Source organism: Schistocerca piceifrons, chromosome 7 (genome assembly GCF_021461385.2).
Source record: "Schistocerca piceifrons isolate TAMUIC-IGC-003096 chromosome 7, iqSchPice1.1, whole genome shotgun sequence".
NCBI classification, from domain to species: domain Eukaryota; kingdom Metazoa; phylum Arthropoda; class Insecta; order Orthoptera; family Acrididae; genus Schistocerca; species Schistocerca piceifrons.
In genome coordinates, this window is record NC_060144.1 from 244,886,705 (window position 1) to 244,897,822 (window position 11,118).

Sequence of the window (11,118 nt, forward strand, 5' to 3'; positions counted from 1 at the left end):
ACCCGCAGTTCTTCTAGTACTTAATTGTTTACTCCATTCTTCGTTAAAAAGATGAAGTTAGTTTACCAGAGAGAAAGGTGAGCTACGGTAGCCCTCCAACTTCATAATTGTGACCAGGAAGGATCTCAGACTACATAAAAAAACAGAGTATTCAATTTCATTTGAAGCTAACTATGTTGTAGGACGTCAGCTACTTACGTCTTGCAGCTACCCTTACGCCAATCACAGTAGGTCCCCCACTATCTGGTTAATCTGTTGGACCAAATCAAGCAACATTTACATGTCGGAGCCTCTTTATGAATGGCACCTTCATAGGGAAAGTCCATTTCGTCGACATTTCACATCACGGACATGCCTAGGCAGCTTTCCTGCAATACGACAGTGGAAGAGTTCAAGTACACAGAAATAGATCATCATCTTACCTACCAACTACGCGCCAACACAACACACAGCGGCATTTTGCAATAAAATGTGACACAGGAGTATGGTGGGAGCGAAAACTGTCTGGAGATTGTGTAAGCGTAAATCCATAACTAATTTAAATATACTTATTGATAAAACTTAACCAGTCCGAGTGCTTGTACAAGACGATCATAGGAAATTTCAACTTACCTCTTAGCACAATACTAAATACAATAAAATTTTTCACACCACAGAGTCATAAATCGTTGTCATATGCCTTTGTTCTTTGATATACACATCTTCTCAGTAATACATAAATGATACCTCTTCTTCGACTATGTTTGTAGTTACCAGATTTGCTACTGGTCCTCGTAAATCTGTTACGTCCTGAATCAGTAAACTACACATATCTTCGGATGAACCTTGAAGTCCTTCTTCCATAAATCGCAAACATGACGATTCCAGTTCCCTCTTCCTGTTTTCCTCAAACCAAAATAAAACCGTTCGCCCGTCGATCCACAACTCCACACTTCCTCTGTTATTCAAATCTGTTTTTCCATCATTCCTCTGTACGTCACCAATGCCCAACATGACACCAGCTTTAACACTATGAAGTCGGTGTGAATTAATTACAGCATCGATCTGTGAGTGATGATCTTTAGTTTCAAGTTCGTGTTTCGGCAAGCTGTTATCGATTTCGGTTTTGCCATTTCAAATTCGGTTGAAACAGCTCTATTGAAAGTTTTCCTGTCCACAAGTTTACACCGACTATTTAAACATCGTCATTGAGCTTTATCTGTAGTTAGATCGTGAGGTCGTATTGCTACATTAATGTTTCGATGATCTACTCTTGTGCAGTGTTAAGTCTAGTTGCGATGAACATTGTCTCCTCGAGAACCGTTTCCAGTCATCAACAAGTCGTTATTATATCTGTTCCAATTATGGTTTTGATCATTATTATATTTATACCGTGTCCGTAAATTCAACTATAAGCGTTCCAAACGTCTTTGGAAGGGTTCCGTGTTATCGTTATAAACATTGCCACTTCAACTATGATTACCCTGATGCTTCAACGCACTCAACCACAATTTCTCTCCTCATTGTGACTCCAATCACTGCCACCTGCTGTGGCAAGTTTGGAAACTATACGAATCAAATTCTCGAGTTTCGGGGGCTGCAACAAAAGGAAATTCTTTTGGTAACAATAGTCAAAAGTTGGAGCGCTGAACTTGCATTTCCCACCGTCAATATATTACCATAGAATATCTCAACTTCTCTTTAGGTCGTCGGTTTTGTGATGAGGTTCTTACACTGGAACGCCAAAGAAGCGTATAGGCATGCGGATTCAAATACAGAGATATGTAAACAGGCATAATACGGCGCAGTGATCGGCAACGCCTGTATAAGATAACAAGTGTCTGGCGCAGTTATCAAATCGGTTACTGCTTCTACAATGTCATGGTATCAAGATTGAAGTGAGTTTGAAAGTGATGCTGTTGTCAGCCCACATGTGAGTGGACACAGCATCTCCGAGGTAGAGGTGAAATGCCGATTTTTCGGAACGACCATTTCACGAGTGTACCGTGAATATCAGAAATCCGGTAAACCATCAAATCTCAGACATCGCTGCGGCCGGAAAATATACTGCAAGAACGGGCCAACAACGACTCAAGAGAATAGCTCAGTGTGACAAAAGAGCTACCTTTCCTCAAATTGGTGCAGATTTGTATGGTGGGCCATAAACAAGTGACAGCGTGCGAACCATTCAATGAATCATCATCGATATGGGCTTTCGAAGCCGAAGGGCCACTCGTGTACCCTTGACGACTGCACGACGCAAAGCTTTAAGCCTCGCCTAGGCCCATCAACACCGACATTGGACTGTTGATGATCAGAAACATGTTGCCTGTTGGGCGAGTATCGTTTCAAATAGTGAAACGTCCCCTTAGAAAAATTTATGATTTACTGTGCTGATAAACCTCTTACGTTCTTTGATTTTCAAACAGCTGAGCAGAACTGAACGTACTCAGACATTTCTCTCTTTCCTTATTCTGATCAACACTAAACTGACACACAATATTTTTAGCGCAACGCAATCTGACTTTCAATAATCCCTACAAAAGAATGGCCCTGACTCACAATAACCTATATAGAATGAGATTTTCACTCTGCGCTGATATGAAACTTCCTGGCAGATTAAAACTGTGTGCCCGACCGAGACTCGAACTCGGGACCTTAGCCTTTCGCGGGCAAGTGCTCTACCAACTGAGCAACCGAAGCACGACTCACGCCCGGTACTCACAGCTGTACTTCTGCCAGTATCTCGTCTCCTACCTTCCAAACTTTATAGATGCTCTCCTGCGAACCTTGCAGAACTAGCACTCCTGAAAGAAAGGATATTGCGGAGACATGGCTTAGCCACAGCCTGGGGGATGTTTCCAGAATGAGATTTTCACTCTGCAGCGGAGTGTGCGCTGATATGATACTTTCTGGCAGATTAAAACTGTGTGTCCGACCGAGACTCGAACTCGGGACCTTTGCCTTTCGCGGGCAAGTGCTCTACCAACTGAGCTACCGAAGCACGACTCATGCCCGTTACTCATAGCTTTACTTCTGCCAGTACCTCGTCTCCTACCTTCCAAACTTTACAGAAGGTCTCCTGCGAACCTTGCAGAACTAGCACTCCTGAAAGAAAGGATATTGCGGAGACATGGCTTAACCACAGCCTGGGGGATGTTTCCAGAGTTTCATATCAGCGCACACTCCGCTGCAGAGTGAAAATCTCATTGTGGAAACATCCCCCAGGCGAAGACGGTCATATGTGGGGGGGGGGGGGGGGGGGGGGTGCTTCAAGGATCATTGTAGGGGCCACTCCTGTTCCTTATTTACATAAATGATATGCCCTGTAGTATTACGGATGACTGCAAAATATTTCTGTTTTCTGATGACACTAGATTGGTAGTAAAGGATGTTGTGTGCAACAATGGCTCGGCTTCAAATAGTGCAGTTCATGACATACGTTCATGGGTTGTAGAAGATAAACTAACGCTAAATTACAGTAAGGCTTAGTTTTTACAGTATCTAACAAACAATTCAACAAAACGCTACGTTTTAATTTCACAGAATGGGCATGTGATTAATGAAACTGAACAGTCCAAATTTCTAGGTGTCCAGATAGATAGTAAACTGTCGTGGAAAGCACACGTTCACGTTCAGGATCTTGTTCAAAGATTTAATGCTGCCTCTTTTTTTAACACTAAAATTTGTCTGCTTTGCTTATTTTCATTCGCTTACGTCGTATAATATTATACTTTGGAATAACTCTTCTCATTCTAAAAGGATATTTTTGCCTCAAAAATTTGCGGTTCGGGCAATAAGTGGCGTGAGTTTGCGAACCTCTTGTCGACCCCAGTTCACTAGTCTAAAATATTTTGACATTTGCCTCTCAATATATGTAATCTTTACTGTCGTTTCTTGTTAACAATATCAGCTCATTCCCAAGTAGAAGCAACTTTCACCCAGTTTATTCTGGGCAGAAATCAAACAGCATTTCGATCTTATTTCCTTAACTTATGTGCAGGAAGGTGTGCAGTATACTGCTGCATCCATTTCCAATAAGCTATCATAAGAATTCAAATGTGTCTAAAATGTGTAAGCATTTACACCAGCGCCATCCCCAGCAACTTTCTCTTCCCACTGTTTTCCAGCACTAGATATTATCCATGCAGATGTAATCCAACATGACCATGGTAATCCAATACCTTTTCAAAGTTTACCACAACCAAGAAAGATGGACGAGGCTCGAGTTTTCCTCTGACTGACTGAGTATTGTGTAAGTTTTACTAATGAATATATCTTGGCAGAACTATATCCTTGTTCACTGGCCTGCAAGTAGATACTTTGGGTTTAGCATGATCCGGGCAGAAAAGTATTTTTTTTTTTTTTTGCAAATAATTATCCTCTGTGAAATCCCCTATCCTTGTTCATCCAAATTTCCTTTATAGCTTTTGTATCTCAACTGAATTCCATGTGGGAATCCTTGCGAAATTATTGAAGCGAATTGAATCTGATAATAATGCCATTAATAAAATCATAGATTTTTGCCATTAGGATTTTAAATGCATAAGAGAAACTATTTCATGACGGAATTAGTTGATGTTTCATCAAATTTTATTATAATTTGCGTGATTTTCATGAAAAGGTGTGCGATGATCAATTTTTTTATAGCTGCAACGGTAAGTTTTGGTTGTCGTGCCCATTCGGCAGTTGTTTGCCAGGAATGTAGTATTGTTATTTTACTTACGCAGTCCAGTCAGCATCATAGCACTATTTTTGTCGAAGTTTTTGCTCACACTGAAACTGGGTTTATTGTGTGGCTTCTTGTAATTCTAGTAAGGCCAGCCGCTGGCTGTAAAGAGTGTTGGGATGCCCTTTACTTCTTTATCAGACGCAATTTCTTCATGCACTAATGACCCGAATATTCTGTCTTTTGGCCTCCTATGCTCTATATTCGTAGATTAAATGCAGTGCGGCTCCAACCCTCCCATCGCATGCTCTGCACTTTCTTTTTATATACCGTTCATGTGTATGCGTTTCTTAAAGTACTGATGGCCTGCAATCAGTCCTCCCATGAGTTTAATTCCTCTCCTGTTCAACCCAAATGTTACAGAAATCTCGAAACATGGCTTTAGTATCCGAGGGTGATATGGTTCCCCGTCGAGCGCGAGTATCGACAGAGAGAACATGTCAGATACAGTGAAGTTAAATTCTTCTCGGTTGTTAGGCAGCGTCGTATTTCTTCAGACTATCGACGTTTCGACGATCTTCCTCTGGAGTGTTCAATCTGCAGGGTACACCAGAAGGTCCCGAAGACTATCCCAGCAGAGGGGTCGAAAGGCTAATTGTTTGAAGAAACATGACGTAGCCTAACAATTCAGAAGGTTTAACTCCAGTGACAACGCACACGGAGACTTGCAGACATACGTCAGAGATACTCTGGTTCCAGGCAACAGCCACAGCTCGTTCCGCGTGAGGCGCAGCCACCGCAGCAAGTACGTGAGATGGTGGCTCCCTCTGTGTTTCTACCTACGCAGAGTAAGATAGAAAAATGGCTTCGGCTCCTTTAGCTTTCCGTGTTTCTCTTTTTGGATCTCAGTCCCAAATTCTGAGGGCTGACTCCTAAGTCCCCAGCTACTTACTTTTAGTCTTACCATGAGCTTGGTTATGGTTGGTCCAACTCTTGGAGTCTTCATCCCTGTCCTGGCCTGATTATCCAGCTTGTTAATTTCCACTGATCCCTGAGTAACCAGAGACACAAAACAGGTTTATGTTTGGCTCTTCCCCACCCTCACAAAGGCTTCATTGAATTTTGCAACGATCTTTCGTCTCGTTTCAGGAGCCAATACAGTTCGGAGCTGCTTGGCATTCTAAACAAATGAGGACGCCAAGTTCCTGGTAGAACCTACGTAGATTTTTGTCTACTCATACTCTGACAGCTGATATTTTCGCGTGGTGTACTGTGGCCAGCCTCTCTAGACAGTGCTCTCCCAGGACCTTCCAACGAAGCAGCTGGATGTTGTTGCATAGTCAGCCGTCATTTCCCCGAGCTTCCCTGCATTTATCATACACACTATATTGGTGTGGGATTCTGGATATGCTAAGGGTTTCCAGTGGTTCCCAGTTTTTAAACTGTTGCCTCCAATGTAACTCAAAGATGTAGTGGGAGCATCTCCAGAAAGGTTTCTATCCGAACATGCGGTGTCTTGCTGATACTGCCTGTTAAGGGCAAGCAGGCCAATCGTTACACCTTTCCGAGCTCCTAAGTAACCACCTTCTGTTCATTCCATCACACTGTAGTACCATAAGTTATCGTAGGTGTCATTACAGTGGAATATCTCCAGTACATGTTCTTAGGGACCAGACACCACTCTGTACTACAGACGCTTTTAGTGCACAAAAGAGCACCTTTCACCTCGGCACACATGTTCAAAAACGGTTCAAATGGATCTGAGCACTATGGGAAGTAACATATGAGGTCATCCGTCCCCTAGACTTAGAAGTACTTAAACCTAACTAACCTAAGGACATCACTCACAGCCATCCCCGAGGCAGGATTCGAACCTGCGACCATAGCAGCAGCGCGGTTCCGGACTGAAGCGCCTAGAACCGCTAGGCCACAGCGGCTGACAATACATGTTCTTCATGCGTTGGGTACAAGATAGTTACGCAACCATAATTACCCCTAGATTCATCGCCACCCCTCCACTGGAAGAGTTTTCACGAAGAACTTGAGAGTCCACTCCAGGCCTCCTCGTGATCGGATTGTAACAGTTTTCTTCAGACTAACCAGTTTTGCACAATGCACATTGTGCTACTGTTCTAACGGTACTACCAAATTTGTCAAGTATTAATATGACTCAACCCTCTGCGTAAGCTTGGCAAAAGTACCTTCTAGTATTTAGCTCTTCAGTGAGTTCACTCATCAGTTGGTAACTTAATAATGGGGACAAAACTCTTCCTTGCGGCCACCGTCTGTTGATGTAGCCACCATATTTTTCATTCATCATGGTTCCTTCTCCCCTTCTTCTGCTTAATCCACCTTCGAAGTCCAGGAACATGCTGAGAACAATCACCTGAATGTTTAGTGCTTTTTCCACCTTCCCGACACGTTGGTGGAGGCCTGTTTCACAGTATGACTGCCTGGTTGATATGCATGTTGGTTTACACGCACATGAACCCTATTTTACCTAACTTGCCTAACATGCAGATTAACCAGCTTTAAAAAAAAAATCTGGGAGAACGCACCTCGACTGATTCATTTTACCTCTTTACCCTTTGTATGTTCTATTCTACCTGGCGTCGGAATGAAAACAATCTTTACTATCTGTCCTCCAAGCAATAGGCAAAACTACAGCTGCAAAGCTGACTGTAAACAGTCTACATAGGAATGTAATAAGTCCCCCTCGTGCTTGTTGCAGTTTAGGAGGAAAGATTACATGAGGGCCTGGTGGGTTGAACCGTTGAATTGTTCCCACCATCCACTGGATTTTTCTGCAATCAATACACTCTCTGGCAGATTCCAAACCCTCCCCTTGGTTTCGTGTAAACCATTACCACCCAGTGATTAAAAAATGGCCTGTCAAAGTGCATTGAGGGAAGTGAGTCGTTAGGTTCACATCAAGCGTCTCCCGGGCATATATGCTCACCATCCTCCATATTTGGTGTGCCTCCTACGTTGGCCGGTATTCTAGTGAGGAGTTTCAAGTCTGGCATTTGCAGCTGTACAATCGACCTCCTCACAGAATACGAAGGAGGGTATATTTTCGCTTGACGAGGGCCTCCCTTCTGTAATTATAATAGCTTAGTTAACAGTTCTTTTATATGTGTTTCATCCACCTCAGAGTTAAATTTTCACAGTTACTGAACTATGATTCAAACAATAACCCCCTTTTAAACATATTTTTCTTCTTTTACATGGAATGGTTGCTCATACAAGTTCTATGCCCATACATATAAATTAAGATTTATACAAATATCGAGGATGAGATGTTCGCCAAAGGAATGTCTGGAGGTCATAACATTAAATCAGAATTAGATAGTTTCGAAGAACCAACACCTTCTTAGCTTACAGGAATTCACAAACTGAACAGAAGAAAATAGTTCCATGAACTTCATTAGCGTTCATTTTTATTATCTATTTTGTGTTCCTTTTTTGTCTGTGTGTCAGCCAGCTCCGAACTTCCAAATATGCTTTAAATTGTAAAGTCATTATTTCTTTGGATTCCCTAGAATTTTTTATGGTCACAGAGAGCCAGAGAAGTGTATGTAGCATTTGTATTTATATTATTTCAAATTTAATTTCATTCGGCTTTCACGTTCTTTTATCGTTTTGTATTAATTTCAGAGCCTCAGATTTTCTTTTCTTTAAAACTTAGCCCTTACAAACTTTTGTAGAGACTATTCAGATTTATAGAAAATTTCACTTTTTAAGAAGGAGGACAAGTATGTAAGTTGAGAATATTCTGGGACACCTGAGGCTTAGTTCACATTTTTATTAATTTACGGACTATTAAACTTCTTTATATCAAAATGAATATCAGAATATTCCCCTTAGCTCAGTGCCCCTTTAATCTAGCCACTCCATTATAAAAATGCCGTAAAGATAAGGAATTATCCATAAGAGTATTGGGCCCCTGCGTGATCAGATGAAAGACGCATGTTTTGCTGCTGTCGTCCTTTGCGCGCTCTTCAAGTCTGCAAATGCAGATGGCAGAAGCCAGTAGAAGGGACTGGACGTGAGTGTTTCAGACAATAGCCTGAGAGGACAAACTTATGAAGAATTGAAAGAAACTAACAAATAGGTTTTGATATCGAAGGGGCGGGATACACGCATTTACTACCAGTAAAATGATGTAATAAGTACAGAGGTTATTTAAATGTTCAATAAGGAGTACAACGTGATAGATCAAAGTTTTGGAAAGAACTCTGTATTTTGACAGTTGGTGCCGAAGTGCAAAATGCACAATAACAATTGTCAACTAAAAGAAGAATGAGTGATAGTGCATTTATTCGTTACATTAATCATCTTCTCACAAAAGTTAGTTCAACGAAAATCTATTGCGACGTCACAACAAAAGAGCCTAAAACAAGAGTACTTTTTGGCAGGGTACATAAACGATGACTTTAGGTTTAGAAGTCAGATCAACACTCAATGTGGGATTCAGTGTTCGAGAATACATATTTACGCCGCAGATTCTTCCACCAACACACCTTGTTGCACTCAAATTACTTCATATTAGATCACACACAAGAAAATAATTGCACAGATAAAATATAAAATTTGCAGGGTCAGACACATTGCTAGACAGCTCTTATAGCACAGGATAAATATTCAAAAGTGGTGTATTTAATGTATTATACAGGATGACAGTAACAACTTCACATCCACTCGGAACTCCAGTTGCAGTACACTGTTCATGGAATAGTTTCAAATATATCCAGCGAGACGAACACACTACAATTTTACATAGTTTGTAAAAAAAAAAAAAAAAAAAAAAAACAAATCAGAGGGAATCTGGTTGCACGAAATCGGAAGACACTTAGGGCCCACAGCGACGTCTAGCAAGAGTTTGCTACAACATTGCAGAACCGGAAATAAAAACAAAACGACCTGAAACGGGTAAGTCTTGAAAAGAGGAGAAAAATGATGAGTACATTTCCTGAAAATCTGATTTCTCATCCCAATTTAAAGATTAAGATCGCTGAAATAAAATTTTCATCAACTTGTAGGAACGAATAAAGAAGACAAAAATCAATTTCAACGTGGTTTGTTTGACGCATGCCCACTGTAAATTACGAATTCTATATCTTTATAAACACGCATACTCCGCATGCCACCATACAGCGCACGACGGAGGGCGCGTCTTGCCACCGCTAGCTGTTCTGTTTCCCGTTCCACTTGCATACGGAGCGAGTGAAATATGACTATCTATATAACTCCGTACCTACCCTAATTTATCGTATCTGGAACTTCACGGTTCTTACGCGAGTGTATGTGAGGGGCAACAGGATCACTCCTTCAGGGATTTATGTTAGAGTTCACGTAATATTCCCGTAATATTCGCGTGTTAGTCGAACCTGCTGGTAACAAATCTAACAGCACTATCTGAAACGTTGCGATGTCTTCATTTAAACTAACCTAGTGGTGGTCCTGAATCCTCGACCATTCCTCTAGAATGGGTCGTGCAAAGGTTCTGTGCGTGCTCTTCTTCACAGATGAGCTTAACGTGTCTAGCATTTTCCCAATGAACCGACGGAGCCCTCCCTACAACCGACCGTCAGTTTTCGATACTTTTCATAGTTAGGACTAGGTATTTAATCGATGTAATTGTGGCAAGCAGAGCACAACTAATTTCATATCAGATTACGGGATTGTTTTTCCTGCTCATCCGATCTAACACTTTTCTACAAGCAAGCCGTCACTGATCGCAGCCGGCCCGAGTGGCCGAGCGGTTAAAGGCGCTGCAGTCTGGAACCGCACGACCGCTACGGTCGCAGGTTCGAATCCTGCCTCGGGCATGGATGTGTGTGATGTCCTTAGGTTAGTTAGGTTTAAGTAGTTCTAAGTTCTAGGGGACTTATGACCACAGCTGTTGAGTCTCATAGTGCTCAGAGCCATTTGAACCATTTGAACCACTGATCGCACCAGTTAAAAATTTTACCCAGTTCTTAATGTATCGAGACTTCAGACTACACTAAGTGTCAGTAGTAGAGAGTCGCAGATGGCAGCCCCTCCCCCTCCCCCCCCCCCTGCCCACCCAACAAACACACAAATTTACGCGTCTAGAGAACAACATCAGTCTTATCACGTTTGCGATGAACACTCGCCGCCGGCCGGTCTGCCCGAGCGGTTGTAGGCGCTCCAGTCTGGAACCGCGCGGCCGCTACGATCGCAAGTTCGAATCCTGCCTCGGGTATGGATGTGTGTAGTGTCCTTAGGTTAGTTAGGTTTAAGTAGCTCTAAGTTCTAGGGGACTGATGACCTCTGATGTTGAGTCCCATAGTGCTCAGAGCCATTTGATTTTTTTGGACACTCGCCGTTCGCGACTATGCGCTCGTCGTGTTACCACTAATTTCGGTCATCATTAGGGGAACTTATCACTCATAGTTTCAAAATTCAGCATATTTTTGACATCTGAGGTCATCAGTCCCCTAGAC

General features: G+C 42.1%; 2 non-coding genes across 2 annotated transcripts; one reads left to right on the plus strand and one right to left on the minus strand.

Annotated features, from left to right (window-relative positions):
• Positions 1–2,908: 2,908 nt before the first annotated feature.
• Positions 2,909–2,983, minus strand: Trnas-cga. The gene has a single exon. It is a non-coding gene; the product is annotated as a tRNA-Ser (tRNA).
• A 7,412-nt stretch (positions 2,984–10,395) lies between these two features.
• On the plus strand, positions 10,396–10,479 carry Trnap-ugg. The gene has a single exon. It is a non-coding gene; the product is annotated as a tRNA-Pro (tRNA).
• The last annotated feature ends 639 nt before the right edge of the window (positions 10,480–11,118 follow it).